The sequence below is a fragment of the Lactuca sativa genome, chromosome 2, assembly GCF_002870075.4.
Source record: "Lactuca sativa cultivar Salinas chromosome 2, Lsat_Salinas_v11, whole genome shotgun sequence".
Classification (NCBI taxonomy): Eukaryota; Viridiplantae; Streptophyta; class Magnoliopsida; order Asterales; family Asteraceae; genus Lactuca; species Lactuca sativa.
The window spans coordinates 163,559,547-163,574,454 of NC_056624.2; positions in this window are offsets into that span (position 1 = coordinate 163,559,547).

Genomic DNA, 14,908 nt, shown 5'->3' on the forward strand with positions numbered 1-14,908 from the left:
AGTGTTATTTTGGTAATGATAGCTTAGGGAGTCATCAGAGCAGCCGTTAGAGATTCATTAACGTGAGATTCAGCATTCAGGTGAGTTTGCCTCCTGTTTGAACGGGATGAAGGCACCAATGTTGTCCCGTATTTATGATTGTATGTATTCCGGACTAAGGTTTGATGTCGGGCGATGCTCGATGTATGTTAATATGCTTTCTGGATTACGATCCGATGTCGGGCGATGCCCGAGGAATGTTTGTATGCTTGATGGCTTCATGATTCTTGCATGTGTCTGTATTCATATGTTTTTCGGATTATGGTCCGATGCCGGGCGATGCCCAAGGAATATTTGTATCCTTTCCGGATTTCGGTCCGATGTCGGGCGGGGCCCGAGGAATGTTTGTATGTTTATGTTATGTGATTATTCTATGTGTATTTATTGATATGTTTATATGTACACCGAGCTTTGTTCGATGCCGGGCAGGGCCCATGACATGTTTATATGTGATTGTGTGATTATGTGTATGGTATGTGGTAGTTTGGAGAAACTCACTAAGTTTCGTGCTTATGGTTTTTAGTTTTGGTTTTAGGTACTCTTGGTAGCAAAGGGAAGATCTCCAGATGACTACATTGCACACACCATGATGTTTAGCCTGGGATGTTTACTCCAATATATTTGACACATGTTTTGATACAAATATACCGTTTATGATGTTTTGAGTTACTATAGTTTATGTTTTAACGAGAGGTTTTCATAACTATGGTTTTATATTATAATTAAAAATGAACTTTTTGGTCATGAATTTTTGGGATGTTACATGGCACAACATCCTCCCCACATGATTTCAACACTTGATGTATTTGTACTCTGATGTTTTGGGATATTGTAATAAATCATGGCTTTTGATACAATCAATGAACAAAAATTAATGGTTTTTTAAGTGAAAAATTTTAGTATTGTTTTTGGGTTGTTATAGTTGATGAAAAGTGCCATTTTCTTCAAAGATTTTATGCACAGTGTTATTGAAAAATTTTGTACCTTCATCACTTTGAAAAACTTTGATTTTTCTTGAGAATCGTGTTTACACGAGCTTGATAAAAATAGATAAAACAACATAAAAATCGTTTTTAGCCTTCATGGGGTAAAACCATGTGAACCGTGAACAGTCATCGACAAATATAACATAATAAAGATATTTACCGGATAAGACATGAGTTGGTCCCCAAATATCACAATGTATTAGGTTTAAAGGATGCAAAGAGCGTTTGTGATTTTAATCAAAAGATAAATGTTGACCCTTGGAAAGCTGACAAGGGTCACAAATAACAGGTTTTGGTAAAAGTGAAGTAACATACAAAACACACAATTTATGTAAACTAGAAATAACATCAAAGGAAATGTGTCATAATCGACTATGCCATATTTTAAAAGAAGCCTTGGTTGAAGTTGGAGAAGAAGCCATTAAAGCTGTATGACCATCTCTAAGCACGTAAATACCATCCTCGCATCTGCCTTGAGCTATCACTTGTTTGCTTTTCATGTCCTAAATTGTATAGAACGGTTGAGAAAAAAGCACATCAACCGGGTGATCCATAGTGAGTTTGCTAATATATAGAAGATTATTGGTTAAGTGAGGAATAACCAGGACATCTCGTAACAACAACTTATAGAAATGATAGAATTACCAAGGTGAGAAATAGGAAGATTTTGTCCATTTCCAAAAAGAACATGCATATTAACCAAATAAGGCGCCGATTAAGACACATTGTTAGTGAAGAAGTCATATGTGAAGTAGCCCCTGAGTCAACATACCAATCTAGATTTCCTTGAGTGACATGGCATTGAGAATAGAATGCCTGAGCTATGTTTTCAGAAAAGGGAATGGAGTTGGATGCATATGTGTGAAGGTTTGGGCAAGAGGAGGCATAATGCCCACTAGTGCGACATAACTGGAAATGGGGAGGTCATCTGCCTCCTCGTCATCTACCCCTACTATTACTGTTTCTACGAGACCCTCCTCCACGAGGATAATATGAAGACCGACCCCGTGTATTGTTGTTATGGGACTGAGAAACAAAGGCAACAATATGGGTTGAAGAACCATGAATCGACTGTAAAAAGAGCTCATGGTTTTTCGCCTTGAGACAATAAGTCTCAAAAAGCAGAAGATGTGTAACATCTATAAAAATTCACAAATATTTTAAACTTTTTCAACATCCAAAAATCATTATTTATTACAAAATGTTTTCAAAATAGTTTCATATCATAGTATCCCAGAAATCAAAATCATAAAATGTGAGGAGGTGCGCGATCATGCCTTTGCGTTCCCGCGGTCATCTGGCGTACCTAAAACCAAATCCAAAACTGTAAGCCTAAAGCTTAGTGAGTTCCCCCGAATACCCACACAACAATTAACACACATATAATAACAACATATTATGGGTCCAATCAACCATCGGATTGGAATGCCCCAGGCCCTCAACCATCGGGTTGGAATGCCAACATACTATGGGTCCAATCATCCTCGGGATGGTATACCCTCGGCCTACAACCATTGGGTTGGAATGCCCTCATACTATGAGTCCAATCATCCTCAGGATGGAATACTCTCGGCCCACAACCATCGGGTTGGAATGCCTCGGTCTGTTGGATCTCGCAAAAAGCAGATGAGCCTCAACCACCAATCAATCATGTGTGCATATATCAGATAATCACATAATAGTGTACAGATAGACATGCCGATCTACAAATCACTAAGCATGACAACAACCTATCTACTAGGATATCAATCTAACTGATTATATCCACATAGAAACATCCTATCTACTAGGATACTGATCTAACAGATCACACTAACAATTAAGCAGGATAACAATCCAAATGGTCGGCCTTAGTGTCTTCGACCCTTGAGTATAGTGAGGAAAACTCAGCGTACAATGTCGAACTGTACTGAACTGAAAAAGATCAAACTCCTGAAGCATGACTCCAAACTCAAACACCTACAACCACCATTGATCCAATTCCATAGATTCCCAAATTACCAAAATACCCTCATAAGTTAAACTTGGTCAACCATGGATCAAAGTCAAAGTCAATGTCAACAGTCCATGTTGACCTAACTCGTCGAGTGTAACTTACAGACTCGTCGAGTTCCTTCAGAACTCCAAAAATCACGAAAACCCCAATCAACTCGTCGAGTTACCAAGCAACTCGCCGAGTCCATGCATCATCCAGAATATTGAGAAAACCCTAACCAACTCATCAGGTCATCTCACTAACTCGTCGAGTTCATGCAGAATCCGGAAAGCGGGAAACCCTCATCCAACTCGTCAAGTTGACTATGCAACTCGTTGAGTTCCTTCAATCCTTTTCTCATTCAGATGCTTTTAAGAGAAACCAAGGCTCCAAATTGTAGATCTAGCCTCCTAGGGTGTAGTTACCATGTAAAGTTGCTAACTTTACGTACATGCAAGGCGTCCATAAGCTAAAACACTAAAAACTAGAGTTATGAAGAGGTTTAGGGCATGGAGAAGGGCAAAAGCTTCATAAAGCTTGAGACTTTATGTCAATGAGGGCCTATAGGAGTCCAGATCTGAAGTTACAACTTCAAATTGTGCTCAAAACCAGCTAAACTCTTGAATGAAGAGATCTAACTAGAAAATGATCAGTGTAATGACTTTTTACCTTCAAATGAATGCCAAAACGATGTAGATGTTGGATCTACAATCCCTTTCTCGTTCCAAGCTTCTAAATCTTCAAGTTTCTTCAAGAAATGCACCAAACACACACTTTTAGCCTCACACACTCAAAATAAGGTTAGCTCGATTAGGGTTGGCTTATGGACCTGAAAAGGTGGTAAGGAGGCTGGAAGGAGGACTTAAGGTCCTTTAAATAGGGTGCAAACCCTAAAAATTAGGGTTTTCATGCACAACCTCTACTCGTCGATTTGGGGTCCTCCAACTCGTCAAGTAGGTTCCATAAACCACGCGGCCTGATCAGTCTCTACACGACGAGTTGGGGCAGCCAACTTGTCGAGTAGGTCTATAATTATGAATATAAAGCTTTAAAATTTATACATGGGAGTTAGGGTGTTACAAGATGGCTTTGCGGTACGTATAGTTGTGGAGAAAGTCTCAAGCGAAGATCCAAGGCCACAAAGAAACCATCAGTCTTATCCATATCATCAACATGTTGGCCTATGGCAGCCAATTTATCACATACAATCTTGAATTTTCGACCAAAATCAAAGACGGAGGTGTTACCTTTTTGCATATGAAACGACCCAAAAATTTCAACTTTTATTATAATAAAACCATGGAACTAAGTATCAATAATAAAACCATACGATGCATGTTTCGAAACCCATGATAAAATACTGTATCACAATGTATCCAAACATAATAATAAAACTGAATCAACTCCCAGGACAAACTGAAGTCATGGTATGTCCGATGCCATCATCCCGAGCTCTTCCCTTTGCTTGCGGAAGTACCTGAAACCAAAACTGAAACTGTAAGCACAAAGCCTAGTGAGCTCCCCCAAACTACCACATACCATACAATACATATAAAACACATACTGGGCCTTGCCCACTGCATCGGACCGAAGTCCGGAACTGGCTGCATCGGACCGAAGTCTGGAACTAACTGCATCGGACCGAAGTCTGGAACTGACTGCATCGGACCGAAGTCCGGAACTGATTGCATCGAACCGGAGTCCGGAACTGACTGGGACCTTGTCCCCTGCATCGGACCGAAGTCCGGAACTGACTGAGCATAGCATAGCATAACACATATCAACTAATATAAACACATATATTGCATACTGCATCGGACCGAAGTCCGGAACATATAACACACAAACATGCTTGAATCACATAGACATCAAGCATACTGAACTACTGCTTCGGACTGAAGTCCGGATCTGCCACTAACTAAACGGGACGACATTGTGGCCGTAGACCCGTTCCTATTGGAGGGAAAACTCACCTCGTGAACTGGCTGCTGCGTGTATGGCTCTGGAAACTAACTGCTGCTGCTCCGGTATCTCCCCGGCTACAATTCCATAACACACTCAATCAGATGCTAATCACTGTATTGGGTAAAATGACTCTTTTACCCCTGGTCAAAGTCAACACTCTCAGTCAAAGTCAACCCACAGTTGACCTGACTCGCCGAGTTGGGCCGCCAACTCGCCGAGTTCTCCAGTCTCACTTCTCAACCCTACTCGTGGCTACTTGTCGAGTATGGCATCGACTCGACGAGTGCCCTCTCGATCCAAGAACTTAGACAATCTTCATCCGACTCGCCGAGCCATATGAACAACTCGACGAGTTGTTCTTGAGCTAAGAAGATTGCCTTGGACTCGCCGAGTTGTATGAACAACTCGTCGAGTCCCTCTATTACTGAGTCTGCCCTCCCACTCACTGAGTCCACTTTACTACTCACAGACTTTCACTCGTCACCACTCAAAAAGGGAAAAACGGGACTCGCGACTAGACTCGCCGAGTCGTTCATCCGACTCACCGAGTCACATGCATGCAGATCTTAAAAACTCGATTCTGATCAAAACCACCGCATACACTTTATAGATCTGAGCTTCCTTAGTCCGATTAACACGTAAAGATTCTATCTTTACGTGTCCAAAAGCATCAATGAAGATTATAAGGCTCAAAAAGCATGATAAAGGCTAGATCTAGTGTTCTTTTGCAAATCAACTTCAAAAAGGCAATAGATCCGGGCTCTACAACTCATAAATGAACAGATCTAGGGATATCTCGACCTATTAAGGCATCCATACAACTACAAGGGTTGAAAATACATCCAACTAGCCCTAGAAATGATTTAATGGAGGTTTTAAGCATAAATCAGGAGGATTCCGAGAAATACCTCAATGAACTCTGAAATGGAAGCAAGACCTTGGATCTTCTTCTTCTCCTTTGAACCTAGCCTCCTTCTTCTCTTTAAAACTTCAAGATTTACCCAAGAAATGCACAAATAACAAAGGAAACGATTAGGGTTTGCTAAATGATGCTCTGAGGGTGAAGGGGACGAGTTTGGGGGCTCATAAGGTTGTTTAAATAGGGTGCAAACCCGGGGATTTAGGGTTTTTACCTGGCAGGCGGACTCCCCGAGTCCCGAATATGGACTCGCCGAGTCGCCGACTAACACGTGCTCGAAATCCCGCCCCTACTCGACGAGTTGGGCCATAGACTCATCGAGTCCCTCTCAAAACCTCAAAATAAATGCCATGGAACAACGTAGCAGGAATGGGGTGTTACAATTCTCCCCCACTTGTCTCAGACTTCGTCCTTGAAGTCTGCTACGGCTAAATCTGCAAATAACTCCGGGTAGTGCTCTCTCATTTCCTCCTCAGCCTCCCACGTCCACTCAGACCCCTTCCGGTGCTGCCACTGCACCTTCACGAGCTGAATTGCCTTGTTCCTCAAGGTCTTTGTCTTCCGGTCTAGAATCGTGACCGGCCTCTCAATATAATTCAGGCTGCTATCAACCTGAATATCTTCTAAGGGAACAATTGCTGACTCATCCACCAAACACTTCCTCAACTGAGACACATGGAAAGTGTTGTGGATCTGGCTAAGCTCTATCGGAAGATCCAACCGATAAGCAACCCGACCCACCCGGGCCAAAACCCTGAAAGGACCAATGAACCTGGGGCCCAGCTTGCCCCTCTTACGAAACCTGATAACACCCTTCCAGGGTGAGACCTTCAGAAGAACCATGTCGCCAACACGTAACTCCAAGTCTGAACGCCTCCTGTCGGCGTAACTCTTCTGCCGACTCTGCGCAGTCTGCAGTCTACTTCGGACCTGCTGAATTAACTCGGTCGTCTTGAGCACCACCTCAGTGCTCCCAACGACTCGCTGACCGACCTCGCCCCAACAAATCGGGGTCCTACACTTCCTCCCATAAAGCATCTCAAAGGGAGGTCGATCAATGCTCGCATGATAACTGTTGTTATACGAAAATTCCACTAACAGAAGATACGTATCCCAACTGCCACCGACGTCTAAAACACATGCCCGGAGCATGTCCTCGAGAGTCTGAATCGTCCTCTCACTCTGCCCGTCCGTGTGAGGGTGGAAAGCGGTGCTGAAATAAAGACGAGTACCCATCTCGTCATGAAACCGCTTCCAGAATCTGGATGTGAAACGGACATCTCGGTCTGATACCACCGATACCGGCACTCCATGACGTGCCACGATCTCACGCACATAGATATCAGCTAACTTTTCTGCCGATATACTCTCCTGGATCGGGATAAAATGAGCACTCTTCATCAACCGATCCACTACTACCCATATCGAATCTACTCCTCGTGCGGTCCTGGGAAGCTTGGTGATAAAATCCATGGTAATGTCCTCCCATTTCCACACGGGAATGTCTAACGGCTGCATCTTTCCGTAAGGCCTCTGGTGCTCCGCCTTGACCTTCCTGCAGGTCAGGCACCTCTCAACATACCAAGCAACATCCCGCTTCATGCAGGGCCACCAATAATCGGGTCGAAGATCTCTATACATCTTCGTCGCCCTGGGTGGATAGAAAATCGAGACTTATGAGCCTCATCCATCAACACTTGCCGTACCCCACCCCAGTACGGTACCCATACTCTCCCATGAAGTGTTAGCAATCCCCGACTATCATAATCAAACGATGACACTCGACCCACTATCCTCTCACACTTTTGCCTCTCCTCCTTGAGGCCCTCAACCTGAGCCTCCCTGATCCGTTCCAACAACGGAGTAATCACTGTCATCCTCAAACACAATTCCCTGATAGGGGCTGCCGACACTTTGTGGCTTAGGGCGTCGGCCACCACGTTGGCCTTCCCTGGATGGTAAAGGATCTCACAATCATAATCCTTCAGCACATCCAACCATCTCCTCTGCCTCATGTTCAGACTTGGCTGATCCATAAGGTACCTCAAACTCTTGTGATCCGTGTAGATAGTACAACGGACCCCATAAAGATAATGTCTCCAAATCTTGAGGGCAAACACAACCGCCCCCAGCTTTAAATCTTGGGTAGGATAGTTGGCCTCGTGAGGCTTCAACTGCCTCGAGGCGTAAGCTATCACATGGCCTCGCTGCATCAACACTGCTCCCATACCGGTGATTAAGGCATCACAGTAGACTACGAAGTCCTCTACTCCCTCTGGCAAGGTAAGGATCAGAGCCTCGCACAATCTCTGCCTGAGAGTCTCGAATGCTGCCTGCTGCTCAGTCCCCCAACGAAATACCACCGACTTCTTGGTCAGTCGGGTGAGCGGCACTGCTATCTTGGAGAAATCCTGAATGAACCTCCGATAATACCCTGCCAACTCTAGGAAGCTCCGAATCTCAGATGGAGACTTCGGGACCTCCCACTGCATCACGGCCTCTATCTTGGCCGCATCCACCAAAATACCCTTCTGGTTGACGAGGTGACCAAGGAACTGCACCTCGCGCAACCAGAACTCACACTTGGAGAACTTTGCGAAAAGTCTCTCCCTCCTCAAAACTTCCAGCACGTCCCTCAGGTGCTCCTCGTGTTGCTCCTGCGTCTTGGAATATACCAAGATATCATCTATGAATACTATCACTGACCGATCCAGCATCGGCCTGCACACGCGATTCATGAGATCCATGAACACGGTTGGGGCATTGGTGAGCCCAAATGGCATCACCACAAACTCATAATGACCATACCTGGTCCTGAAAGCAGTCTTCTGCACATCCTCATCCCTAACCCGCATCTGATGATACCCGGAGCGTAGATCGATCTTGGAGAACCAAGATGCTCCCTGAAGCTGGTCAAACAAATCATCTATCCTCGGAAGTGGGTAACGGTTCTTCACCGTTACCTTATTCAACTCCCGGTAATCTATACACATACGATGCGACCCATCCTTTTTCCTCACAAACAGGATCGGCGCTCCCCAAGGCGAACTGCTCGGCCGAATGAATCCTTTGTCTAGCAGCTCTTGCAGCTGCGTAGACAACTCCTGCATCTCAGGGGGAGTTAGTCGATACGGTGCCTTGGCTATCGGAGCTGCACCAGGAATCAGGTCGATCCTGAACTCAACCTGCCTCTCAGGAGGTATCCCCGGCAAATCCTCGGGAAACACATCCGGGTAGTCTCGCACTATATGAACATCATCAACTGTCGCCTTGCCCTTCTCCCGGGCATCCAATACGTAAGCTACAAAATCGGCGCATCCCTGCTGAACATAGCGCCTCGCCCTTGCGGCGGAACAAAAGGTCGGTCCACGCTGTGGCCTCTCGCCCTGAATCACTAACTCTCCCCCACTGGGAGTGCGAACCCTCACTAGCTGAAGCTCACAATCAATCACCGCCCCATTGGGGCTCAGCCAATCCATACCTACTATAACCTTATTCCCGCATAGGGGAATAGGGACCAGGTCCACCGAAAACTGCTCATCAAACAACTGAAGAGAACACCCTCTATGCACTCTGGCAACCCTCACGGTCCTGTCATCTGCTATCTCAACCTCTAGTGGACAATCCAGCTCCCCTGGAGCTCTACTAAATCTCTTGCTAAGCGCAAGCGATACAAATAATCGGGTAGCCCCCGAATCAAATAACACCATAGCAGAAATGCCGTTCACAGAGAACGACCCTATATAAAACATACAATCATAAGCAATAATCAATCAATAATAATAAAAGATGAAGGGAAGATACATACCCATCACCACATCAGGAGTTGCTCGCGCCTCCTCTGCTGTCATCTGAAACGCCCTACTCTTCGCCACTGGCGCCTCGGCTCGGCCCTGCCGGCCATCTGTAATCCTCAAAGTAGTAGGGGCAGGTGCAGCCACCTTCCCTACTGCAGCTAAACTCGGACACTGGGACATTTTATGTCCCCTCTGATTGCACTAAAAGCAAATCACATCTGATGCTGCAACGACAGTAGCAGGGGTTGTACAATCCCTGCTCAAATGCCCAGTCCGACCGCACTTGTAGCAACCGGAACTCCCTGCCTTGCACACCCCATCGTGCAATCTCCCACACTTGCCACATCGATCGTGGCTCTGCTGACTCCTAGATTTGTGATCAGCAACCTTGGGCTTTTTGCCCGAACTGCCTGTACCCGAAACCGCCTCCGGTTTCCTCTTCTTCTCCATCTCGAGATCAATCTCCCTCTCTCGAGCCCTAGCAATCATGTCATCCAGCATTTTACAGCTGGACCGGCTCACAAATTGACGGATATCACTCCGCAACATCTCATGATAACGGGCCTTCTTCATTTCCTCATCGGCCGCATATTGAGGAACAAGAAGAGCCCTCTCCCTGAACTTGGCGGTGATCTCCGCCACCGTCTCTGTAGTCTGGGTGAGGTCCTGAAACTCTCGGGCTAACTGCTGCACCTCAATAACCGGTGCAAACTCCGCCCTGAACCTGGTAGAGAAATCAACCCAGGTCATGGCATCCAATGCTGCATCATCTCCAATGGTATGTCCGACCTCCTCCCACCAATCCCGTGCCCTGCCTTTCAGAAGACAGGACGCCAATCTGACCTTGTCCCCCTCGGGACACCTGCTAGTGTGGAACGCATTGGCCACATCCGCCAACCATCTAGTACTCGCTATGGGTCCCGCGCCCCATGATAGTCTGGAGCTCCACATGCCCTGAACTCCCTGAATGTAAGTGAACGCGACCCCATCATGGCCGCCACCACGGCACGGAAGGTGCCCAATCTCTCATCCATCAGCTCTAGGATACCCCCCTTGATCGAACCGAAGATCACAGTAGTCTGCTCTAAAATGATACGGGTAATCTCTGAAGAAAGAAACTCTCTGGTCTGCTCATCCATGTGCTCGTCCCCCGAGCCAGATCTTGATCCCTCCCCGGCACCTCCACTGCCGGCTGCTGTCCTCGGACGCAAAACCACCATTCTGAAACACATCATAGCAACATCAGAAAACTGAAATATATCAAGGGATCATTAATACTACTACTAGCTTCCTAGTTTTGTCTTGGCCTTCCTTGATTCGAGTACGGATCCTCTGCTTTCAGTAGTACGGGCCCATACTACCTTCCACATCTATCCGTACTTTCCTCAAGGACTGCCTTGACTCCACCAAGTCACTTCTACTACTACTGATCTCTGCTATTCTCATCCTAGGCTTGCCCTAGGGAAATCTCTGACTCCACTCAAACCAGTCCTCAGCTGCTGAAGGCCTCCTCGTAATGTTAATTAGCCACTACCTGAATACCATCACATGCAATGAGGCTTGGATAATCTTTCGAGTAATAGACTCGTCCCTACAACGGTTGGACTCAGACAAGAGCTGCGCAATAGGGCCAAATCCAGCACTCTGAGATTATTCAACCCTGCTCACATGTGATGTGACGTATTCACTTAATGGCTGACTCCCACCACTCAGAGTCCCACAAGGCACAGAGCAAGCAGCATTCGGATAAGGAAACATACTCAAGCAAAACTATTCTCATAACGAGAAACTACACTAGCATACAATGCTAAGCTCGCGCTACCAGGCATAACCTAAACAGGCTATCCTACTACTGTCTACTCAATATTAGCATGCAAGTCTCATAAAGCTGTAACACATATAGCAGGCACATAAGGCATCCTCCTAGATCCTTAGTCCTATACTAGCATGTTGTTCTACTGAAACTGGAACAATTAATCATAATAATAAAACTTGTATTGGTAATTTGGGAGTACTTACTTGAGCTCGGCTGATCGCATGCACCACACCTTTATCTTGTTTGAAAATTCTTTTCTTTCTAAGTGCTTTTCAAATTTTCATTCGAAAACATTTTTCTTTTTGAAAATCTTTTTATCTTTCCCTTAGTTTGAGTTTAGATGCACCTGGAGGTGTATCTGAATCCCTCAAACCAAGGCTCTGATACCAACTTGAAACGACCCAAAAATTTCGACTTTTATTATAATAAAACCATGGAACTAAGTATCAATAATAAAACCATACGATGCATGTTTCGAAACCCATGATAAAATACTGTATCACAATGTATCCAAACATAATAATAAAACTGAATCAACTCCCAGGACAAACTGAAGTCGTGGTGTGTGCGATGCCATCATCCCGAGCTCTTCCCTTTGCTTGCGGAAGTACCTGAAACCAAAACTGAAACTGTAAGCACAAAGCCTAGTGAGCTCCCCCAAACTACCACATACCATACAATACATATAAAACACATACTGGGCCTTGCCCACTACATCGGACCGAAGTCCGGAACTGGCTGCATCGGACCGAAGTCCGGAACTGACTGCATCAGACCGAAGTCCGGAACTGACTGCATCGGACCGAAGTCCGGAACTGACTGCATCGAACCGAAGTCTGGAACTGACTGCAGCGGACCGGAGTCCGGAACTGACTGGGACCTTGTCCCCTGCATCGGACCGAAGTCCGGAACTGACTGAGCATAGTATAGCATAACACATATCAACTAATATAAACACATATACTGCATACTGCATCGGACCGAAGTCCGGAACATATAACACACAAACATGCTTGAATCACATAGACATCAAGCATACTGAACTACTGCTTCGGACTGAAGTCCGGATCTGCCACTAACTAAACGGGACGGCATTGTGGCCGTAGACCCGTTCCTATTGGAGGGAAAACTCACCTCGTGAACTGGCTGCTGCGTGTATGGCTCTGGAAACTAACTGCTGCTCCTCCGGTATCTCCCCGGCTACAATTCCATAACACACTCAATCAGATGCTAATCACTGTATTGGGTAAAATGACTCTTTTACCCCTGGTCAAAGTCAACACTCTCGGTCAAAGTCAACCCACAGTTGACCTGACTCGCCGAGTTGGGCCGCCAACTCGCCGAGTTCTCCAGTCTCACTTCTCAACCCTACTCGTGGCTACTTGTCGAGTATGGCATCGACTCGACGAGTGCCCTCTGGATCCAAGAACTTAGACAATCTTCATCCGACTCGCCGAGCCATATGAACAACTCGACGAGTTGTTCTTGAGCTAAGAAGATTGCCTTGGACTCGCCGAGTTGTATGAACAACTCGTCGAGTCCCTCTATTACTGAGTCTGCCCTCCCACTCACTGAGTCCACTTTACTACTCACAGACTTTCACTCGTCACCACTCAAAAAGGGAAAAACGGGACTCGCGACTAGACTCGCCGAGTCGTTCATCCGACTCGCCGAGTCACATGCATGCAGATCTTAAAAACTCGATTCTGATCAAAACCACCGCATACACTTTATAGATCTGAGCTTCCTTAGTCCGATTAACACGTAAAGATTCTATCTTTACATGTCCAAAAGCATCAATGAAGATTATAAGGCTCAAAAAGCATGATAAAGGCTAGATCTAGTGTTCTTTTGCAAATCAACTTCAAAAAGGCAATAGATTCGGGCTCTACAACTCATAAATGAACAGATCTAGGGATATCTCGACCTATTAAGGCATCTATACAACTATAAGGGTTGAAAATACATCCAACTAGCCCTAGAAATGATTTAATGGATGTTTTAAGCATAAAACAGAAGGATTCCGAGAAATACCTCAATGAACTCTGAAATGGAAGCAAGACCTTGGATCTTCTTCTTCTCCTTTGAACCTAGCCTCCTTCTTCTCTTCAAAACTTCAAGATTCACCCAAGAAATGCACAAATAACCAAGGAAACGATTAGGGTTTGCTAAATGATGCTCTGAGGGTGAAGGGGACGAGTTTGGGGGCTCATAAGGTTGTTTAAATAGGGTGCAAACCCGAGGATTTAGGGTTTTTACCTGGCAGGCGGACTCGCCGAGTCGCCGACTAACACGTGCTCGAAATCCCGCCCCTACTCGACGAGTTGGGCCATAGACTCGTCGAGTCCCTCTCAAAACCTCAAAATAAATGCTATGGAACAACGTACCAGGAATGGGGTGTTACAGCATATGGCTTAGGGAATCACGAAGAAAGTGAATGCGTTCAACAGAGGAATTGTTGTAGGCAGCTTCTAGGGTTGTCCAAATGGAGCGAGAATCAGAGAGACCAAGTACTTATGTTGCTGCCTCTTCGGTTAAAGAGGAATTGAGGATAATGAAACCCGCTGATCAAGTTCAGTCCAGGCAGAATACGCTGGATTAGGAGCTGGTTTGCTATCAATTTCAATTTGATGGTTTAATAGGCGTGCCATCAATACGGGACATAAGCTTTTGATAGGTCAAAAGCGGCCGCATCTTATTTCTCCACAAAATATAATTTGTGGAAGAAAGTTTAATTGGTATCATGTGCAAGACAGTATTCATAGAGAAAGTAGCATCAGTATATATGTCGACAAGATCACATGTTCTAGGAAGAAAGAAATCACGAAAAGTAAGGAAAATAAGAGAAACAACAATTAGGAGGGAGGAGATTGGTTAGGCTAATACCATGTAGGTTTTAGTAAATCAACCACACGTTAATTTATATGTGTTGTATTGGATCTATAGAATAGATTACAATAATAAACTCCTATAATAAAGGAGAGATAAATACAGAATACATAATTGAATAATTTACTATCTAATTATCTAATAATCAAACAATAGGAAGGTCTCAGCCAATCAATTTTCCCCATTTAATTTCATGTGGTTCAACAAATTTACCTCAAAATTTGTTATTGTTACGGTGCATGTCGAGAGGAAAGGGCGACAGCAAGTGGCTACCTATTAGAGAAATACGTTACGATAACGAATATTGATCATGAATGCCAGATCTACGAAGAACTCAAGATTTAGAAGTTGCAATAGTGGTAGTTATGTAAATGCATCGAGTAGCGAGAAGATGAATAGGTATGAGTTAGGGTTTTTAAGTTAATAACTCGGATTAAATAAATGTATTAATATAAATAAAAAGTAAAGGGCAACATAGTAACTTTGTGAGGCTTAAAGTACTCTGCGTTGATACCACTGCTT